Source organism: Rutidosis leptorrhynchoides, chromosome 4 (genome assembly GCF_046630445.1).
Source record: "Rutidosis leptorrhynchoides isolate AG116_Rl617_1_P2 chromosome 4, CSIRO_AGI_Rlap_v1, whole genome shotgun sequence".
NCBI lineage: Eukaryota > Viridiplantae > Streptophyta > Magnoliopsida > Asterales > Asteraceae > Rutidosis > Rutidosis leptorrhynchoides.
In genome coordinates, this window is record NC_092336.1 from 531,312,556 (window position 1) to 531,336,973 (window position 24,418).

General features: G+C 32.9%; 1 long non-coding RNA gene across 1 annotated transcript; it reads left to right on the forward strand.

Moving 5' to 3' along the window:
* Positions 1-309: 309 nt before the first annotated feature.
* Positions 310-1,675, forward strand: LOC139845136 (uncharacterized). The gene is made up of 3 exons (XR_011758215.1): positions 310-433; positions 1,003-1,070; positions 1,408-1,675. It is a non-coding gene; the product is annotated as an uncharacterized lncRNA (long non-coding RNA).
* The last annotated feature ends 22,743 nt before the right edge of the window (positions 1,676-24,418 follow it).

The following is a 24,418-nucleotide window of genomic DNA, read 5'->3' on the forward strand; positions in this document are numbered from 1 at the left end:
TTAGCAATTGTTAATCACTGCTTCAACACAATAAACTCCATTTCATAATAAATCGAGTGTAACGACGAATGTATTGATTCATAAATTCATTAGAGAAATATTCCGCGACGATTATGTAATCTCTAAAGTTTTGGAGATTATTTATTCTCGTTTCAACCGTAAATTAAATGAGTTTATCCTCACTTTTTGGTCGTTAATGTGTTGTTGGGTTGCTATCAATTAGTGTTTTTGAAATTTGTTTTGATTGTCCTGGGTTATTTTATATTAATAGGGTTTCTGATGTTTGTTTTTAATTACTTCCTATATACCAGATTTCGGTCCTCAACTTATAATGGTGAGAGGATTGTTTAAAATGTTCCCATCTAAATCGATCAGCGTTGCAGGAAAGTGAAAGTAGCTGTGTCCCCTTCGTCTCAACATCCATTAATATCAGGTCTTGCTTCATCCATATGTTTTCAATATTATATTATTGTAAATTTCAGTAACACACAATAATTCTTTATAGATAAACAGTAAATTTGATTACTATTATTTTAATCGACTCATTGTGATATAATGAGATTTTCATTTTCATTGTCGTGTTCATTGGCCAAAATAGGGGCTTCATATTGTAATAATCTAGATTAGTTTTAGTTTAATTAAATAATTGGTAATGTAGGAACATACTGTTTATGGAGGTTTACATTCATTACATCTTACTCATTAATTGGTGTTTATTACTACTCGATATTATATTTTAATTACAATCGTGTATATACATCTATTCTTTATTTGCTACCGATGCATGAAGTTATTGATTATATACCTTATACAAAGCTGGTAAGTGTTAACTTAGGGCTTACTAATAATCATGCTAGAATGATGTATATAGTTAGGTTATACTTTAGTAGTAAGTAGTATATTATGGCATGTAAGCATGCCATTTGGGTTTATTTGTTAATATATATTTCGGCCATTTATTGTAAGACACTAAATTCCACTTGTCAATATGATCACATGAAGGTGTTAATGTATAAGTTGTCAACTATGGTTATCCCGGGGCATGCCATTATATTCGCCAATCGAGATTTGTAAGTTTTTTCCACCACAGTTACTCATGTACCTGGGACTGGGGTGAATGGATATATAAAGTAATATGCTGAAATTTCGTTTCTTTTTTACTCTAGCCTGTAAATTGGTCTTTCAACTGCTAAAACTTCTAAAGCATAGTGAGCCGCCCCTAATTTCCCATGATCTTCATTAATATTATGCTCATACTTGCAATCTTAAAGTTGAACAAAAAACAGCTAAAATCAACATATTGATTGGAGTACCCGGCATGCATAAATAATATATTATATTTCTATTTTTTCTTGCGTGTGTAAGATTCTTCCAAACGAAGTTTTTTTGGTTCTTGAAATTGTATAGGTGATTACATATGATACTACCAACAAAATCAAAAGCATTTTGGTTGACCAAAAGTTGATTGATGGTTCAAATGCTAATGGAAGGGGAAAACGTTATCTCTCTGATCTTCAGTAGCGGAGCTAGAGGGGGACTGGGTGGTGCCAAACCACCCCCCAAGGCCCAACCAACCCGATAGGATTTCATATTTGGAGGTTGGGCTAGTAATCTCCAGTTAATGATCAAAATGTTGCATAAAATAGTGGTACGGTCATACATATATATAGTTACTACTTATTCTGTTACTACCAATCTTATACTTAGTCTTTATAGGGTCCTCTGTGCAACGCACGGGCTCTTAAAGGCTAGTTAGATATATACTATTTGTGGTGTAAGATTTGGTCGTTTCTTCAACATGAAGACGACATCCTCCACCAAATTTACAAACCGCACCTTCAACTATCGTTCAAACTACAATTTTTTAGGGGTATAAACCGTCAAATCATTATTCTATTAAATAACCTTAACCAAACTTCACCAAAATTTTTACCGGGCCGTATCTTCCCACTCGCCGGGCGTTAATTTTTTCTGGTACCACCGTTCAACTCGAAATAATTTTACGAACACAACACAACTAACTATACGCGAAACAGGCATCTTTTTAAAAAACGCTAAACACACCGACATCTAAAACATGGCTTAATACATGGGTCGTTATCGCCTCTGTAAATATACAACACTACGTTAACTATGAATATGTAACCCGGAAGGTCCCACCGCAACGCGTGGGCCAATCCGGATCTCGGTTTTCTTAAATGAGTATATTAATACTCCGTATTACTCTATGTATCTAAATCCTCATATCATTTTGTAATTCTTTTGAAAAATACGGAATCATGTACAACATTTTACACGGGTGTGTTGAAGCTAGAAGTGGGTTGTTGTACGTTTAGATTTTAGATGCATATTTATAATTGCGCCAAGTATTCAAAGAAACAAATAATTTAATATTGTCAGATATTACATATACACTATTATTGCAGACTAGTTCAGAACATTAGATCGGAATTGAAGTTACTGTTATATTTTATTTGTAAACAGATATTTTACAATATACTGTACAAGTTTAAAATAACTATGCTTGCTTGTGTCCATGTCAGGCATATAGTAGGCCAATGGCACAGAGATATTAAATTAAATTGGAGTACCTTTGCTGACTAATGTCTACAATTGGTTTATAAATTGGGTGCCTACAAGGCTACAAGTGAAGTACACTATCAAAAGTCTGAAATTAAAAGTCGAAGTTCTAGAAAAAGTCAAACTTTTTCCAAAATTTTCCCTTTTTTTACTGGGCGTCACAACACAATGTTCGGATAGAATGGACTCTTTTTTTTTTTGGGAACGATAACACTAATAACAATAACAGATCCGAAGATCAACTCATACAATCAATACACTAGAGTCCAAACGAGCTCAAACAAATACTACACAGTCCTAATTAAACGACTCATTAAGAAGGTGAGAAAATACGTTTTACAAAGGACAAAAATACAACGCTTTTCAAAAAAAGGACCAAAATACAACTTAAGTTATAACAACAGGACACTTAAATACCGATTATAATACACATAATGAAATAAGTAAACAGAAACAATTCCGACAAAAACAACGACCACCGGTAAGAACGCTGGAGCCCCCATACCTGCCAGAAACAGAAACACAAACCACCGACGACCCGCAAGTCACCTACCGGCCAAGAGCTAGAGAAAAATCCGGCCAACCTCGAAGATTATGTAACATTAGAGTATTAGACCCAAAGGCGGGAGAACGTCGTCGGAGAAGCCAAATATCACAAGAACAAGGAAGCAACCAAAAATTTACCCACAGAAAGTCACCGTCGAAAAATAAAATACTGGCCACCACGCCGTCGTCGGATAGAATGGACTCGGTTACCAAAGTTCATCTGTAACTAAAAATCAACAAAAAAGTATGGCCGATGAGAGCCAACCGGTTAACCGGATTGATGACGAATATGATCGAAAAGAGAGATCCGAGTATTATTTCTCTTATTAATCCTTGCGAGATTCCTAGCACGTCGCTTAAAAATCAAAATCAACTAAAGAAGAAGAAAAAATTAATCCAAGGCGCCGCAATGAAAGAATTCGGCGTTTTCATCAAAGACATTTGAGCTCGTGCTCTCGAGTATCTTTTCCGTTTTTAAGTTTGTGTCACTATTTGGTTGTATGCGTTGTTTCTTATCCGGTTTGTATTTTAACCATTTGTTTTCAGTTTTTGTCTCGGTTTGGTCAAGATGAGGTTCGATATACAGTTTGTAAGTTTGTCATTTTCTAGGTACGACCGTACGAGTCTCATTGGGGTTTCTCTCGTTGTACCCTTTGTTGAAGATCTTTTTTTATTCGGAACGTTTTTCGTATTTTAAAAAGTTTTCGTTACTTTTGCCACAAAAAAAGTTCATCTAACTTATCTTTTAGACTACTCTCAACCATCACTAAACTTTCTCTCAAGACTGACTGTCACATCAACACTACGTAACATGATCTATGGGTCTTATGGAGCTACCCACTTTGATTAATTTGGTAAGATTTTGACCGGATATGAGCTAAAATAGAATGACGGGGATTGAATGGCATGGAAAGCTGGTAGGGTTTGGGGTAAAATACCGTACGTTTGACAACCATATTTTTTATTCAGTGGAAGTTATATTATATAATAATCATAATTACCCATTACACCGCTATATTCAAAACATGTTTAAAATATCCGATATTCATAAAACTAGTGTTACCTAAGTATCACATGACGGCTTGTCACAAAATAGATCAGAGTGTTGGTGTGTCAAATGTAGACAAACCAATTATACATCTCTTTTCCGATCCAGCGGACAAAGAACATGCGAGGGAGATGATGTGGGGAATTAGCATAAAGTTAAGTGAATGAGAATATCAAACAAGTATTACTATCTACAACAAGCCAGAAACAACCATCAGCATACAAAGAACTTGGTGGTGTTATATTATGTGTATGTGTGTGTAACGACATGGGTGGAGTGGTTTAAAATTGGTGTAAAAAATCCTAAGGTGTTTCTTCGTCATCTACCTAAGGCACAACATTAGGATCTTACTTTGATTATCAACTATCTTCCTCGAGCAGTTATATATTTAGAATTCATGGGACACGATTAATAAGGTCAAAAATCAACTAATAATATCATACCTCACCGACCAAGTCTAAAACTCCAAGTTAATTCTTAAACACTAAGGATGCTCTCGTGTGTAAACATCTTAATTATTGCCACAAAAATTATAACAATGACCATCTAGGCGATTAACATTCATTTACTCTAAAAGCTATATCAAGTAATAATAAGAAAACAAAAATTTCAATAAAACAAGCAAAAGTTAAATCAACAAGTTAAGCCAAATGTGTAATTTTCTCCCCCCCCCCCCCCTACACACACACACACACACACACACACACTTAAGCCATGCTATGTCCTCGTACGCATGTTAAATTAGCGAGTCTTTTGTAAGCAAATGATGCACACGTTCCAACTAAAGTTAAACTCATTTTATTACTACTTCTTTACAATTGATTCTTACAAAACGAAAAAAACACGAAAACATAACACCTAACTCACTTTCGTAGGAATCATGATTGCATTTAGCGTATGCAACACGCCTTTAAACTACCCGAGTAAAGTCACGAGAGGGTTTGTAGTAAACACACCCACAAAGTTCGTACAAAATAAATAAATGAAAATAAAATTGTTCAAAAATAAAAATAAAAGAAAAGTGTACATACAGAGCACAAGCCCTAATTACATAGTGAGGCTCAATCAATCCTGTCAGAACCAAACATATTATCGTACAAGCTTCGAGAAAATGGTGCATGTCAAAAACAGATGATGTAACCTCCTGCTGACGCTGAGTCGGAGGATCTGGCTGTTGATGTTGTTGTCGGTAGAAAACCGGCGGTGGAATACTAGGCCAAAGTGGAGACACATACTCTTGATTGTTAAAATTTAGGACCCAAACAAGACAAGTGATTGATCACCATCACTAAACCCACGAACGACAAACGAATTAAAACTAAAGTATAAAGTAAACGACGTAAGGATTTAACGTGGTTATATCCCATCTCGAAAACACTGAGACGGGTTTAGTCCACGGGCGCAAACCAGAGAATTTCTTTGTATTTTTCATGCACAGTATTTACATGTTACATGTGACGACCCGAAAATTTCCGATCAAATTTAAACTTAATCTTTATATGATTCAATGTTTTCGACACGATAAACAAAGTTTGTTAAGTTGAATTTCAAGAATTTTAAACTGTGTTCATACATTCATTTAACCTTAACCAAATTCCGACGATTCACGAATGATGTGCGTAGAGGTGTATACGAAATAGTTATATTTTTACTACGAAATACTATTAAATACGATACAATTTTAAACAAGTTATTTATTTATTTAAAGAGTGGATATACCTAAACCTTGCTACAACACTTATAGGCAGTGTACCTAATCGTACAGTAGTGTAGTTTTTAGTAAGTCCGGTTCGTTCCACAGGGAGCTAGCCAAGTTTAACGCTATATTTTTAAAACTATATTTGTAAATATATAAATATATATAAGTAGTATTATTATTATAAAAGGGGGTTTTTACCGTTTAATGACCGATTTGTCAATTTTAAAACTTTAGTCGCAGTTAAAACCTAATGTAAAATATTAAAAGTAAATATAACTTAATTTAAAGCGTATAGTAAATAACGATAAATTAAAGTGCGATAAATAAAATGACGATAAATAAAATTGCGATAATTAAAAAGTACGATAATTAAAAGTGCAATAAATAAAATGACAGTAAATAAAAGTGCGATAAAATATGAAATAAAGGAATTATGCTTATTTAAACTTCCATAATCATGATGTTTGACGTGTTGATTTTAGTTTATTACCCTGGGTTAATTGTCCTTTCTCCTGGATTATTCGATATGTCCATACGGTTTTGTCCATAATAGTCCATCAGTCGTAAATATAAAGTGCGAGAGTCTTCGTCAAATTATCCTTATACCCGAAGTCAAATATTCCAACTAATTGGGGATTCGAACTGTAACAAGGTCTTAATACTTTGTTTAATGAATACACTAGGTTATCGACTGCGTGTAATCCAAGGTTTTATTACTTTGTTAACAATTATACCAATTACCCTTGTATGTAATTCACCCCTGTTTCAACAAGTCTATTGATTATTAATCCATCCCCGTGTCCGGTCAAATGAATGATAATTCGTATTTATAGATATCCCGCCCACCGTACCCGATTAAGCGTATGTGGTTATAAATAGATACGTCAAATTGTAATCTTTATATTAAATTAACGAGGTATCATTTAGTTAATATAAAGCCCATTAATAGCCCATAGTCTAATTTCCACAAGTGTCGTTCTTTTATCCAAACCCCAATTATGGTCCAAAGCCCAATTACCCCGTCTTTAATATTTAGCCCAACATCACGATTACTTCGATTTAAATAAGCATAAAAATAACTTAGCTACGAGACATTAATTTAAAAAGGTTGAACATAACTTACAATGATTAATAATAGCGTAGCGTTACACGGACAAAATTTCGACTTACACACTTACAACATTCGCTAACATACCCTTATTATTATAAATCTTAAATTAAAATTAAAATTAAAATTAATATATATATATATATATATATATATATATATATATATATATATATATATATATATATATATATATATATATATATATATATATATATATATATATATATATCGTGAGAGAGAGAGAGAGATTGAATTTGGATGTAAAAATTCGGCCAAAACACGCAAAAGTTAATGGACCTCTCGTGCTACAGTGCACCATGCGACCGCATGGTTTTTGCACTTCCAGGCCATGCGGTCGCATTGGCTGCTTTTCCAGCTCACAAAGATTCCAAAACGTGGGCTGCTGGATTTTAATAATATTTATAATATAATATAATTAATTATATATTATATTATATTCTTGTACTCTGTTGACTTGTAATTTTCGATCCGTTGCGTTGCACGTTGAGAGTTGGCTCAGGTCCTGGTTCCGGATTTTCGAACGTCCTTTCGTACTATTTAATATCTTGTACTTTGCGTTTTGCGGCTCGTACTCTTGTAATTTCTAGACGTTTCTCATCAATAATTTGAACCATTTTGATTGTACTTTGTACTTTTTAGCTTTTTTGTCGTTTGCGTCTTCAAATCGTCGAATCTGTCTTTTGTCTTCACCTTTTATTATTTAAACGAATATCACTTGTAAATAGAACAATTGCAACCAAAAAGCTTGTCTTTCTTGAGGGATAATGCTATGAAATATATGTTCATTTTTAGCATTATCAAATATTTCCACACTTGAGCGTTGCTTGTCCTCAAGCAATATAGTCTTGAAATAAAAATACAAGAATCACTTCTTTATTCTTCACACTTTGTACATCAGTGATTTTAATACGGCGGTATGAACAATGATAGTAACGTTGTGGTTTACAGTCCCACATGACTATGAAAATTTAGATGCTTAAGGAAATTGGATCTTTATGAAAACATTTGATCTTTTGAAAATTAAATCTAGCTTTTACCCTAGATAAGTTTTCCGGAATAACCCTTCACCGGTGTTTGCAAAATGTTTTTGTGGATTTTGTGGGTTTCAGATTTGAAAATTTTAGCTCAAAACTTGCGGTTTTGTGTCACCCACTTACTAACCTTGTATTGGGAAAGCAACACGTCCAGTATACTTGCTCCATATATTATCTTTCGGTAAACTACCGTCCGGTTGTAAAGGAAAGCGTTGAACAAGCAACTGTTGAGGCAATGTCCCGTGACATGCTTTTGATTATGGTCTATATCGTGTCGAATGTAATTACTATCCTTTGTAGGAGCAATAGTAAAGATCAACCTATAGTTTCTCGGTCTGGCACAAGGTCCTGTCTTCGACCATGCTATGCAACCACCGTTCTTACGGTTGACACCCGATTTGGTTCAGGTGACCTAATGAATTCCAGGTGAATTCCTAGAATTTTACGTTCAATGGTAATGAACGCATTTAAAATGGGTTTTCAGAAAACAAATCGGTTTGTAATTTGATCAAAATATTTTCACGTTCAAGCTCGAGTTTAGATATCATTGAATTTCATGAGTTTGAATTCTCAATCTTTAAGGTCAATCTCAAGGATTGAGTAATATCAGTCTTAAAAGCTGATTTTTAATCTTTAAGGAGATTATCCTTTCTGGGGGTCTGATTCATTAGTCTTATCAAGCTAATTTGCACGGCACCCTCCCCATTTTACGAGACAGATCCTCTCATGGTTATGATAAGTCTTACCACTTGGCGACCCTGTTTGATGCTGAGGTCCGTGGATTTCCTGCTGATTTTAGAGATGACTTTTCTAGATTTTTCGTCAACCTACAGCTGGTCTGGACGACAACTTCCTGACCTAAATCAAGAAGCGCATTTCTTTTTCGGAAGACTTTACTTCCTTTTAATGATGGAATTGATTCATCGTGTAGATCCATCTTTCTTTCAAATATATTACAGTAAATCGGGTAAAACTGATTAATATCGTTCAAAACAAAAGTATTTTCAATTATTTGTACAAAAATATGTGATATATGTTCTAAATAACTTGGTAAATTTTTCCCACACTTGGCTTTTATTTTCATTTCTTTGTCTTTTTATTTTCCTCTATTCCATTTTAAATGAATTCTAACATTTTAGGTTGTTTCTCAATTTATGTCCTTTCAGAGGTAACAATAATTTTGGTGCTAACACCTAGTTTTATCGTTCATAAATTTTTATAAACATGATTTTGAGTTCATTTAATTGAAAATTTTGAAAAAATTTACTAGAATTTGGTAGTCAGTATATAAGACTAGGGATGTTCTTTATTATCAGAGAGCACTAGATTCTAATACAACTACTGCGTTAATAGTATTTTTAATGGTAACCAAGTGTTTAAATTTAAAATTTTAAAAATCTGAAAGAATTTATCCCCTTCCCACACTTAAGATCTTGCAATGCCCTCATTTGCAAGAAATCAGTAATAATTTAAATTATTGAGGGTGATTAGCGTAGAAAAATGATTAAATTTTACCAAAGTTTCCAAACATATTGGCGTTTGTTTGTTGAATGATAAATGGTGCACATCATTTGTTCATTCCGTCTTGTTGTTACATCAGATTTGTTTTTCATTTTGTCGTCAAAATTAGTAGCTTTTGCTGAACTTAATGCCAGTCTTTGAAAATTCGCTGTTTTACCCTGTTGTATACAATTGACAATATACATACATACAAATAATAACATGCATGGTAATTTGAAATGGGACTCAACATTCCACTTTCAAATCAGATATGAAATATTAGTACAACATAATAAAAATGTTAAAACTTACATAAAAGTATCACAATATTATATGTTTTAAACATAAGTAAATAAATAATAAAAGATAAAAATCACCAACGGAAACTATATCAATCTGGATAGGGGTTCCAGTTCATGTCGTCGGGCGGGTTCCACGGTTGGTTATAGGTGTACTGATAGGCCTGGTTAGGGTCGTAGAGAGTAAATGGTGGTCGCATATCAGGCTGGTGTGGTGGATAGTAAGCAGGTCGGGTCGGTACGTAGTTATTTGGTACCTGAGGTGATAGCTGGCTCATGATCTGATGCTGATGATAGTGTCATCTATCATGCTGTCGTTGCCTAGAATGCTCGTACATATTCTCGGCGTGCCACTGCTCGAACTGACTATGTCTAACCTCGTTTGTCATTTCTACCTCATCTATACGCTGGTAAACGTCAGTCATTGCCTCCCTAATGACATCCCTAATGTCATCCGGTTCCTCCATTTCCTTATCTGAACTTCTCTCTACCTGTGGATGACGACCATCATATGGTACTGCCTGATCGCGTTTGCTCTTTAATACCTTTGCACCATGATAGACCTTCAATCCTAAAGTATCAACCTGTTCCCTACACACCATCAGTGGACCCCCTTGATCCCTATCTACACCCAAATACTCTCCAATGAGAGTAAAAAAAATACCTCCTCCCCCCGTCCTGTATTCCTGCCACCATTTTGGACAGATAAAAACCAATACAGTAGGGGATATTAACAAAGCTTCTAGGGTTTCGAATACACTTAAGGTATAATAAATCGTGTAAGGTCATCTTCTCTTTGTTTTTACCTCTTTATGTAATCAAATTAGCTAAAAATCTATGTATAATACGTAGCTCTGCTTTGTTAATATCTAAATAGGAGTGTCTTCCTCCCAGCGTAAAAATATTATAATTTGACATACGCCTCCAGACGGCGTCCGCGTCAAAATTCCTATCTACCCTTTCACCATGATAAATCAAATTTGTACAATCAGGTAGTAGTAATTCACCAGGAGTGTAAATCGGTAAAGCCCTGGCCGTGTCCAGCATGGACATCCTATACATCCTACGACCAAGTAAAAATCTAAGAAAACTTCTATCATCTAACCTAACTACATCAGCATTAAGTGATATAGTACTCATAAGCTCAACACACCATTCTTTATATACAGGCCTACGAATGGTGAATAAACGTTCTCAATCGGGAAAAGAAGAGCTGACATACCTTTGGATCAGATGCTGCCTAACTGAGTTAACTAGTTGGACCCTTTCCAAAGGCTCCCAATCGATTACCCTTGGTACTTCTACATTTTTCTGTACCAGTTTAAATTTGTTACGTTGATACATCGGGTAATCTCTCCAACTTCGATCAAATCTCAAATTGGGATGCAACTGTTCTTCATGAATCGTTGGGTGTTCTATTATTGGATTAATCGGAAATTGTACGTAGGCATTAACATATTCTTGTTGCGGATCATAGTATGGTACGTGTTGATCAGGTTGTTGTTCCTGTTGTTGCTCCTGTTCAGGATCTGGTTCATATTGTGGCTCATATTCCATTTCTGGCTGTGGTTCCGGAGCAGGTTGCCTAGATGATGATGATGCACCATCAGTATTGGTATATCTCTGCAAAACACATTAAACGCAAAATTTATGCATCCAAATATGCATTAGTGTTAGCAAAATAACAAATTAAAACAATTATAATAACATGTTTAATCCATATTAAACTTATACTCATTTTTATATTTTTATCAATTCTACACTTTTTCAAATAAGCATATATGAAAATGTTTACAAAGTTCATAAGCACTCTACTCAAATAACATGTCAAAATAACCATTACTAGCAATTAAACAAGTTTCAAATGGCATTTACATCAATTTAATCAAGTTCATGAATTTTAGACTTAAAAAGTTCACTTTAATTCTCAAAAATCATGTTTAGGATCAAAGTTTGGATCATTTAGCTACCTAAACATGTTACACTACTTAATTTAGCAATAATTCATGATAAAAATCGGTCATAACCTGTTTATATCAAAAAGCCCCAAATTGTTCAAGAACACAAACCCTAGATTTCTAAATTTTTTGAAGTTTTTGGCTTCAAATCATGTTAAATAGCATCAATCTAGGTTATATATGCATAATATATTAACAATTTAACTCTAGTTACACTAAAAATCAACAAAATTAAATTAGGTATAAATTAGCTCAAGAACACTAAAACTGAAAATTTAAAGAGTTTAGGGGTGAAATCTTTACCTTTCTTGAAAAACTTCTTAACAAATTCATGATTAAAGCAATAAATTTGATGAATTATGGTGAAAAATGGCGAATTTTTGAGAGTGTTTGGGAGTATTTTCGGGTATGTGTGTGTGTTTTGTGTTGAGACATAACAGCGAGCTGCTCTTTTGTTCCTAACCAAATTTTGGCCTCCATGCGACCGCATGGATTTGAAGAGGAAACTCCATGCGATCGCATGGTGTCTGATATTTTTTTTTTATAAAAACCTTTAACTAATAAAAACATAAATTAATAAATTTTAAAAAATTTGTTTCTTTTTAGGATGAGGGCGTTTCGGATCGTTGTTCTAGTCCGTCTCTCGACAAAATTTTAAAATTTGTCACTTTTTAAGCGTTGTTTTAAAAGTAAAGATTTTTGGGTTTTTTTTTAATGTTTTTGGCATACTTTAATTCAATAAGATTAAAAATAATGATAATAAAATTTCTATTCCCGCCCTCGGGTAAAGCAGTTTCGGTTCAACGACCTAGTTTTCAACTCACGATGAATTTTAAATATCAAATTTTTAACTTAATGAAATAAAGTAAATTTTTGTTTTTAAATTCACACCAAACTTAAATTTAAAATGCATAAAATTTCATATTAATATTATTAATATTTTTGTACATTAATTTTACAAACTTATATTAAAAATATTAATTTTTAAAATATTTAAAAACTTAAATATAATGATTTAAAGAGTTTACATTATTAATTTAATATTTATATATTAATTTTTAAAAGAAACAAGATAAAAATTAAAATTAAAAATCTTTTTTGGTCTTTTATCCCACTTTAATCAATCAAATATTATCAAAAATATACGCCCCTCTTTTCGTTAAAGTAATTTCGGTTCCATAACCTAGTTTTACTCCTGACAAATTTTTGAAATATTTTGGGTTGATTGATTAAAGATATTTATACCTTAAGAATAAACGGTAAATTTCGCAGTGATGTAATAAATTTTTGTATGATATCAATAATTTCGGTTTCGCATACCTAATTTTATTGAATACCAATTTAATACTTTATAGCGAACGATTCAGTGTTTATTATCAAAAGGTTAAAAGCAATAAATAAAAACTGTACATACTTACCTGTGAGATAGAATTCTCAGAGACCTGCTTTAGGCGACTCATAGGAGAGTCGTGTGATTTGGTTCTCCATAGCTACATAAGCGTAACCTCGATTCTTCAATATCTTTTCTTCTAAACATATAAACGGTCATTCTCTGCATAGAGTAACAAATTCGGTATTTGAATATGTTTAATTTTTTGAACATTTACCTTCGTGTGACCATTTTCCGCATTTATGACATCTTTCAAAGTGTCGTGCTCTTCTTTTTGTTGCGGACTTGGATTTACCTTTACCAAAATGTATCTTATGATGATCTTTCCTAAGTTCTTTTCTTACTCCTTCCATTTTGCCTCTTATGAAAGATACCAATTCACTCGGAAGGGTGTCATTATTACGTTTAGTAATCATAGCATGTAGCATTAGACCATGGTTTAGTTCAAAGGAATTCTTCATCTCGTAAAACCTAAAAAAAATAAAAATTCAGAATGGAGGGAGAAGACTAGTTCTTTAGGGTCTGCTAGGGAAAGACCATTCGGATTCCATTCTCGGGAACTACACGAAAACAGAATATCTAACTCTAACAGAAATACATATTACCCTAAAAAGATTTGAATCTTCCCACACTTAGTTAGCTGTGGTGTCGAAATTGTGATTAACTTCGTTGTCAACTTTCATTGGATCATGTATGTAATGTTTAACTCTGTGACCATTAACTTTAAATTCAATCCCATTTGAATTTATTAACTCTATTGTTCCGTATGGGAAAACTCTTTTGACTATGAATGGTCCAGACCATCTTGATTTCAATTTTCCAGAAAATAGCTTGAATCTTGAATTAAAAAAAAGAACTCTGTCTCCTTCTTTAAATTCTTTTGAAATTCTGATTCTTTTATCATGCCATTTCTTCATTCTTTCTTTATAGATTAACGAATTTTCATATGCTTCATGTCTTAATTCTTCTAATTCATTTAGTTGACTTAACCGTAGACGTCCGGCTTCATGCAAATCAAGATTACATGTCTTCAAAGCCCAAAATGCTTTGTGCTCAATTTCTACTGGAAGATGACATGCTTTTCCATAAACGAGTTTAAAATGTGTGGTTCCAATTGGAGTTTTGTAGGCTGTTCTAAAAGTCCAGAGTGCATCCTCCAATTTCATGGACCATTCCTTCGGATTTGATCCTACGGTTTTCTCTAGAATACATTTTAAAGCTCGGTTGGTATTTTCAACTTTTCCACTTGTTTGTGGATGATAAGCAGTTGAGATTTTATGAGTTACTCCATATGTTTTGAGAACTTTCTCAAGTTGATTATTATAAAAATGAGTACCCCGATCACTTATTAAAGCTTTCGGTGTTCCAAACCTTGCAAAAAGACGTTTTAAGAAGTTGACTACAACTCGTGCATCGTTAGTTGGGAGAGCTTGTCCTTCCTCCCATTTAGATACATAATCAATGGCAACGAGAATGTAGAGATTATTATGAGATTTTGGAAATGGACCCATAAAGTCAATACCCCAAATGTCAAATACTTCACATACTTGAATGACATTTTGTGGCATTTCATCACGTTGACTTATTTTTCCGGCCCTTTGACAAGCATCGCAGGATTTACAAAGAATGTGTGCGTCTCTGAAAATTGTAGGCCAATAGAACCCAGCATCGTAAACTTTTCTTGCTGTAAGTTGAGGCCCATAATGTCCTCCTGTTGGTCCTGTGTGACAATGATTTAAGATTTAACTAGCTTCATCCCCGAATACACATCGGCGTATTATTCCATCAGGACAACTTTTAAACAAATGTGGATTTTTCCAAAAATAGTGTTTTATATCACTAAAGAATTTCTTTCGTTTTTAGTACGACAACCTTTTTTCAAGGAATCCACATACTAAGTAGTTTGCATAGTCTGCAAACCATGGAATTTCACTATAATCTATCTTCAATAGATATTCATTAGGAAAGTTATCTTGTATGGCTGATTCATTTAGAACTTCTATTTTGGGATTTTCAAGACGAGAAAGATGATCAGCGGCGAGATTTTTTGCTCCCTTTTTGTCTCGGATTTCAATATCGAACTCTTGTAGGAGTAAACGGATTAATCGTGGTTTGGCATCTTGTTTCAAAAATAGGTATCTAAGAGCAGAATGGTCGGTATAGACCACCGTTTTAGCTAGAACGAGATATGAACGAAATTTGTCAAAAGTAAAGACAATAGCAAGGAGTTCTTTTTCAGTAGTTGTGTAATTCGTTTGTGCTCCTTGTAACATCTTACTAGCGTAATAAATAGGTTGAAATCGTTTTTTAATCCTTTGTCCTAAAATGGCTCCCATTGCAAAATCACTTGCATCGCACATGAGTTCAAATGGTAGATTCCAATTTGGAGTTATCATGATCGGCGCATTAGTGAGTTTTTCTTTAAGAATATTAAAAGATTTGATGCATTCATCTGAAAAGATAAATGGAGCATCCTTTTCTAGGAGTTTATTCATAGGAGTGGCAATTTTAGAAAAATCTTTTTTGAAATGTCGGTAAAAACCTGCATGCACTAGAAAACTCCTAACTCCTCTAACATTGGTGGGATGTGGAAGTTTAGCAATTACATCTACTTTAGCTCTATCCACTTCAATTCCTTCATTTGAAATTTTATGACCAAGAACGATGCCTTCTTTAACCATGAAATGGCATTTCTCCCAATTAAGAACCAGATTTGATTGTTCGCATCTAATAAGCATTCGTTTAAGATTAACTAGACATGTTTCAAAAGTATCACCGAAGACTGAAAAGTCATCCATGAAAACTTCCATGCATTCTTCTATCATGTCGTGAAAAATCGCCAGCATGGACCTTTGAAAGGTTGCAGGGGCGTTGCAAAGTCCAAATGGCATACGTTTGTATACAAAAGTACCATAAGGGCACATGAATGTGGTTTTCTCTTGGTCCTCGGGTGCTATTGGGATTTGAAAATATCCCGAAAAACCGTCAAGAAAACAATAGTAACTATTTCCGGCTAATCTTTCCAACATTTGATCAATGAAAGGTAAGGGAAAGTGATCTTTTCTGGTAGCATCATTTAATTTTCTATAATCAATACAAACACGCCATCCTGTTACAGTCCTAGTAGGAATAAGCTCATTTTTTTCATTTGTGATGACAGTCATGCCACCCTTCTTAGGTACGCATTGAACTGGGCTTACCTATGGACTATCAGAAATTGGATAAATTAAACCTGCATCTAGCAGTTTAATAATTTCTTTCTTAACAACATCTTGCATATTCGGATTTAGTCTTCGTTGGCGTTACACATACGTTTTATGACCTTCTTCCATAAGGATTTTATGTGCGCAATACGAAGGACTTATGCCTTTAATATCATGAATCTTCCACGCAATAGCCGGTTTATGAGCTTTTAGTACAAAAATGAGTTGAGATTTTTCATTTTCAGTAAGAGAAGACGATATTATTACAGGTAATTCAGATTCACCATGTAAATAAGCATGTTCCAAATGGTTTGGAAATGGCTTTAACTCTAATGTCGGTGGTTCTTCTATCGATGATTTATATCGATATTTGTCTTCCTCTTTTAGCATTTGAATTTCTTCTGTTGTTGGTTCATATCCATTAGCCATGAGTGTAGCTAACATTTCAGCTTCATCAATTGGTTCAGTTCCTTCTCTTAAAGAACATTCTCCTGTTCCTTGTAATTCTGGAAATTCTTCTAACAATTCTGCATGTGAATCTATAGTTTGAATATAATAACATGTATCATCTGCAGTTTGCGGTTGTTGCATGGCTCTATCAACAGAAAAGGTAACACTCTCGTCCTCTATACTTAGGGTCAGTTTCTTACCGAACAATTCTATTATTGCTTTAGCCGTGTTTAAGAATGGTCTTCCTAATATGAGAGGAACTCGAGAATCTTCTTCCATGTTCAGAATAATAAAATCTACTGGAAATACTAAAGTACTAACTTTAACTAGCATGTTCTCCATTATTCCTCTAGAATATTTTACTGATCGATTGGCTAGTTGTATGCTTATTCTTGTTGGTTTCAATTCTCCAAGGTCTAGTTTAGCGTATAGTGAATACGGCATTAGATTTATACTAGCACCTAAATCTGCCAATGCTTCTATTAAACTAAGACTTCCCAGAAAACATGGAATTGTGAAACTTCCTGGATCTGATAATTTTTCTGGTATCTTATTCAATAGCACTGCAGAACAATTAGCATTCATTGTAACAGCTGAGAGTTCTTCCATTTTCTTCCTATTTGTGATTAGATCTTTCAAGAATTTGGCATATCTAGGCATTCCTGAAATCACATCAATGAAAGGAAGATTTACATTTATCTGTTTAAACATATCCAAGAATTTGGATTGCTCGGCTTCAATTCTTTCTTTTCTCATTTTACTCGGGTAAGGAAGTGGTGGTTGGTATGGTTTAACATAAGGCTTAGCCTTAACTGTGTTATCTTCATTAACCTTTTCAACTACCGGTTCTGTTTCCTTATCTTGCTCAGGCTGTTGTTCTTGTGGAGTAGGAATAGAGTCATCAGAAATTACAGGTATTTCAGGTGGTTTAAGTGTAATACCACTTCTCGTGGTAATGGCTTTAAGTATTATTAGATACTTGTTGATTGCTAGGACCTTGTTGATTGTTGTATGGAACATTTCGGTTATAATTCTGATTTTAATTGTAGATTGGTCTTGGCGGTTGATAATTATTCTGATAATTATTTCCAGGCATTTGGTTCATGTATGAAACATTCTCTCTTTGTTCCATTATTTGTTCAATACTGTGACAATCTTTTGTCAAATGTGGTCCTCCACACTGCTCACAACTAATTCTTATTGAGTGAATATCTTTAGTCATCTTTTCTATTCGTCTCTCAACATCATCTGTCTTTGCGGAAATGGAATCAAAGTCATGGCTAGAATCGGCTCTAGCCTCTTTAGATGATCTAATGATATTTTTTTCTTGATGCCACTCATGTGAGTGGAAAGCAGTGTTATCAATAATTTTGTAAGCTTCAGTTGCGGTTTTTTTCATAATGGAACCACCAGCTGCTATATCGATGTCTTTTCTTGTAGTTATGTCGCATCCTTGGTAGAATATTTGTACTATTTGATAAGTGTCTAAACCATGTTGCGGACATCCTCTTAATAACTTTCCAAATCTTGTCCACGCCTCATATAGAGTTTCATTTGGCTTTTGCGTGAACGTAACAATTTCTCCTTGAAGTCTCACGGCTTTAGATGCCGGAAAGAATTGTTTAAGAAATTTTTCAACTAAAACATCCCATGTATCAATCGCCCCTTCAGGTAATGATTCTAACCAATCTTTGGCTTCTCCTTTTAAAGTCCAGGGAAATAACATGAGATATATCTGTTCATCCTCCACTTCTCTAATTTTAAAGAGAGTACAAATCCTATTAAAGGTACGAAGATATTCGTTTGGATCTTCCTTCAGCGCACCACTAAATTGGCATTGATTAGTTACCATATGTAGGATTTGTCCTTTGATTTCATAATCTGGCGCATTAATGTCTGGTTGAGTAATTGCATGACCTTGGCCAATGCGTTTAGCTCTTATTCGGTCTTCCATACTTATAGGTTCCAGATTTTACATGATTGAATTTGTTGAATCTGAATCACTAGAGGATTCTGACTTAATGGTTTCTTCCTCGACAATCTCTGGATGAGTGATTTGTGGTTCAGGAGGAATGATTAGTGGTTCAGGATCTCTGAGTTGTCCCTGAATATCCTCCGGATTCTCAATTGTGAGGTTGGGTTCAAAAAATGGATTATCGGAAATTTGAAATGGAGTACTTGGTAGACTAGATGACAATTCTAGAGAAAAATCAACGGCGACAATATTGGCTAGATGTCTTGATCGAGTTACAGGTGGTGAACGTTTTGCTCGGTGCATTCACTGAATATCCTATTAGTTATAAAAATAAAAATTATATAAGTTATCAAATTAATAGACTTTTCTGATTTTGCCCACATTTCGAATAGCCAATAGATGCAGCAGGTAGCCAGGACCCTTTAAATCGGAAGCCCACAACTCGCCACTAACAAATCCAACTATTACTACGAACCAGAAAATTTTGGATGTCTATCAATTTAACCGCTTAAAATAATTTTTCGTTTTGTAATTTTAGAGAAGAAATAGAAAATTCTATGTCCTAAAAACTAGAGTGTCGAGAAATAAGAAAGAAAAAGAGTGTGTCGAAAAACGTCAAAAAATAAAAGGTCGAAAAATAAGCGTCGAAAAATAAACAGTCGAAAAATAAAAATAAGAAAATAAAGCGTCGAAACTTAGAATTCTAAAAATTTAAACTTACGTCTAAAGATATTAAAGCTTAAAAGGAATTCTATATCCAAAACGGCAATAACTTAAAAAGTACTAAAATCTTAAAACGGCGTCGCAAAATTTTAAAGCATCTAAATCTTAGTCTAAAGAAAAAGCACTTAAGGGATTTTACGGCAACGTCTAAAAATCTAGAAATATAAAATAACTACGGCAAAATACTAAGTTACGAACTAATTAGGAACGAAAAATTATAAAATTACGCTTTAACGATTAAAAATATACAAAATATAAAAATAGGCTTAAAGTTATAAAAATACAATTTTTATAAAAACATTATTTTTATATTATTTATTTTATAAAAGTATTAATTTTATAATTAATAAAACTAATTTAAAACTTAAAAATACAAAAATAAATAAACTAAAACTAATTAATATAAAATATAAACCCTAATCTTAATTAATTAATATTAATTATATATTAATTAAAACCCTAATCGATCAGACTGATGTACCAGGCCTGTCAAATCACTCCATGCGATCGCATGGAGTGCTAGTTAAACATTCATGCGGTCGCATGAATTAGGAAACCAGGCCAGAATTTGTGGGCTGCTACAGTATCGGGCCGATTTCTTTTTTACATTTTTTTATATTTATATAAAATATTTATATAAATTAAATAAAACTTATATTTAAAAACTAAAATAGAAATAAAAATACTTTATAATTTTATATATATTTTGAACAACTCTTAAAAATATATATATATTTTTTTTATATTTTTGTATTTTTAATATTTAAAACGTATTTTTACAAAAAGAAATTAAAACTTAATAAAAATCTTTTTTTTATATATATAGCGTTTCGCTTTCGGCGTTGTTTTTCCCCGACAGCGGTGCCAAAAATACTTGATGTGCGTAGAGGTGTATACGAAATAGTTATATTTTACTACGAAATACTATTAAATACGATACAATTTTACACAAGTTATTTATTTATTTAAAGAGTGGATATACCTAAACCTTGCTACAACACTTATAAGCAGTGTACCTAATCGTACAGTAGTGTAGTTTTTAGTAAGTCCGATTCGTTCCACAGGGAGCTAGCCAAGTTTAACGCTATATTTTTAAAACTATATTTGTAAATATATAAATATATATATAAGTAGTATTATTATTATAAAATGGGGTTTTTACCGTTTAATGACCGGTTTGTCGATTTTAAAACTTTAGTCGCAGTTAAAACCTAATGTAAAATATTAAAAGTAAATATAACTTAATTTAAAGCGTAAAGTAAATAACGATAAATTAAAGTGCGATAAATAAAATGACGATAAATAAAATTGCGATAATTAAAAAGTACGATAATTAAAAGTGCAATAAATAAAATGACAGTAAATAAAAGTGCGATAAAATATGAAATAAAGGAATTATGCTTATTTAAACTTCCATAATCATGATGTTTGACGTGCTGATTTTAGTTTATTACCATGGGTTAATTGTCCTTTGTCCTGGATTATTCGATATGTCCATACGGTTTTGTCCATAATAGTCCATCAGTCATAAATATAAAGTGCGAGAGTCTTCGTTAAATTATCCTTATACCCGAAGTCAAATATTCCAACTAATGGGGAATTCGAACTGTAACAAGGTCTTAATACTTTGTTTAATGAATACACCAGGTTATCGACTGTGTGTAATCCAAGGTTTTATTACTTTGTTAACAATTACACCAATTACCCTTGTATGTAATTCACCCCTGTTTCAACAAGTCTATTGATTATTAATCCATCCCCGTGTTCGGTCAAATGAACGATAATTTGTATTTATAGATATCCCGCCCACCGTACCCGATTAAGCGTATGTGGTTATAAATAGATACGTCAAATTGTAATCTTTATATTAAATTAACGAGGTATCATTTAGTTAATATAAAGCCCATTAATAGCCCATAGTCTAATTTCCACAAGTGTCGTTCTTTTATCCAAGCCCCAATTATGGTCCAAAGCCCAATTACCCCGTCTTTAATATTTAGCTCAACTTCACGATTACTTCGATTTAAATAAGCATAATAATAACTTAGCTACGAGACGTTAATTTAAAAAGCTTGAACATAACTTACAATGATTAATAATAGCGTAGCATTACACGGACAGAATTTCGACTTACACACTTACAACATTCGCTAACATACCCTTATTATTATTAATCTTAAATTAAAATTAAAATTAAAATTAAAATTATAATATATATATATATATATATATATATATATATATATATATATATATATATATATATATATATATATATATATATATATATATATATATATATATATATATATATATATATATATATATCGTGAGAGAGAGAGATTGAATTTGGATGTAAAAATTCAGCCAAAACACGCAAAATTTATAGGACCTCTCGTGCTACAGTGCACCATGCGATCGCATGGTTTTTGCACGCATGGCCTGCTTTTTCAGCTCACAAAGATTCCAAAACGTGGGCTGCTGGATTTTTATAATATTTATAATATAATATAATTAATTATATATAATTAATTATATATTATATTATATTCTTGTACTCCGTTGACTTGTAATTTTCGGTCCGTTGCGTCGCGCATTGAGAGTTGGCTCAGGTCCTGGTTCTGGATTTTAAAACGTCCTTTCGTACTATTTAATATCTTGTACTTTGCGTTTTGCGACTCGTACTCTTGTAATTTCTAGACGTTTCTCATCAATAATTTGAACCATTTTGATTGTACTTTGTACTTTTTAGCTTTTTGGTCGTTTGTGAAATGTCCCGTTCTTATTGATTAAAAACGTTCCATATTAATTGATTTCGTTGCGAGGTTTTGACCTCTATATGAGACGTTTTTTTCAAAGACTGCATTCATTTTAAAATAAACCATAACCTTTATTTCATCAATAAAGGTTTAAAAAAACTTTACGTAGATTATCAAATAATGATAATCTAAAATATCCTGTTTACACACGACCATTATATAATGGTTTACAATACAAATATGTTACAACAAAATAAGTTTCTTGAATGCAGTTTTTACACAATATCATACAAGCATGGACTCCAAATCTCGTCCTTATTTAAGTATGCGACAGCGGAAGCTCTTAATAATCACCTGAGAATAAACATGCTTAAAACGTCAACAAAAATGTTGGTGAGTTATAGGTTTAACCTATATATATCAAATCATAATAATAGACCACAAGATTTCATATTTCAATACACATCCCATACATAGAGATAAAAATCATTCATATGGTGAACACCTGGTAACCGACATTAACAAGATGCATATATAAGAATATCCCCATCATTCCGGGACACCCTTCGGATATGATATAAATTTCGAAGTACTAAAGCATCTGGTACTTTGGATGGGGTTTGTTAGGCCCAATAGATCTATCTTTAGGATTCGCGTCAATTAGGGTGTCTGTTCCCTAATTCTTAGATTACCAGACTTAATAAAAAGGGGCATATTCAATTTCAATAATTCAACCATAGAATGTAGTTTCACGTACTTGTGTCTATTTTGTAAATCATTTATAAAACCTGCATGTATTCTCATCCCAAAAATATTAGATTTTAAAAGTGGGACTATAACTCACTTTCACAGATTTTTACTTCGTCGGGAAGTAAGACTTGGCCACTGGTTGATTCACGAACCTATAACAATATATACATATATATCAAAGTATGTTCAAAATATATTTACAACACTTTTAATATATTTTGATGTTTTAAGTTTATTAAGTCAGCTGTCCTCGTTAGTAACCTACAACTAGTTGTCCACAGTTAGATGTACAGAAATAAATCGATAAATATTATCTTGAATCAATCCACGACCCAGTGTATACGTATCTCAGTATTGATCACAACTCAAACTATATATATTTTGGAATCAACCTCAACCCTGTATAGCTAACTCCAACATTCACATATAGAGTGTCTATGGTTGTTCCGAAATATATATAGATGTGTCGACATGATAGGTCAAAACATTGTATACGTGTCTATGGTATCTCAAGATTACATAATATACAATACAAGTTGATTAAGTTATGGTTGGAATAGATTTGTTACCAATTTTCACGTAGCTAAAATGAGAAAAATTATCCAATCTTGTTTTACCCATAACTTCTTCATTTTAAATCCATTTTGAGTGAATCAAATTGCTATGGTTTCATATTGAACTCTATTTTATGAATCTAAACAGAAAAAGTATAGATTTATAGTCGGAAAAATAAGTTACAAGTCATTTTTGTAAAGGTAGTCATTTCAGTCGAAAGAACGACGTCTAGATGACCATTTTAGAAAACATAGTTCCACTTTGAGTTTAACCATAATTTTTGGATATAGTTTCATGTTCATAATAAAAATCATTTTCTCAGAATAACAAATTTTAAATCAAAGTTTATCATAGTTTTTAATTAACTAACCCAAAACAGCCCGCGGTGTTACTATGACGGCGTAAATCCGGTTTTACGGTGTTTTTTCGTGTTTCCAGGTTTTAAATCATTAAGTTAGAATATCATATAGATATATAACATGTGTTTAGTTGATTTTAAAAGTCAAGTTAGAAGGATTAACTTTTGTTTGCGAACAAGTTTAGAATTAACTAAACTATGTTCTAGTGATTACAAGTTTAAACCTTCGAATAAGATAGCTTTATATGTATGAATCGAATGATGTTATGAACATCATTACTACCTTAAGTTCCTTGGATAAACCTACTGGAAAAGATAAAAATGGATCTAGCTTCAACGGATCCTTGGATGGCTCGAAGTTCTTGAAGCAGAATCATGACACGAAAACAAGTTCAAGTAAGATCATCACTTGAAATAAGATTGTTATAGTTATAGAAATTGAACCAAAGTTTGAATATG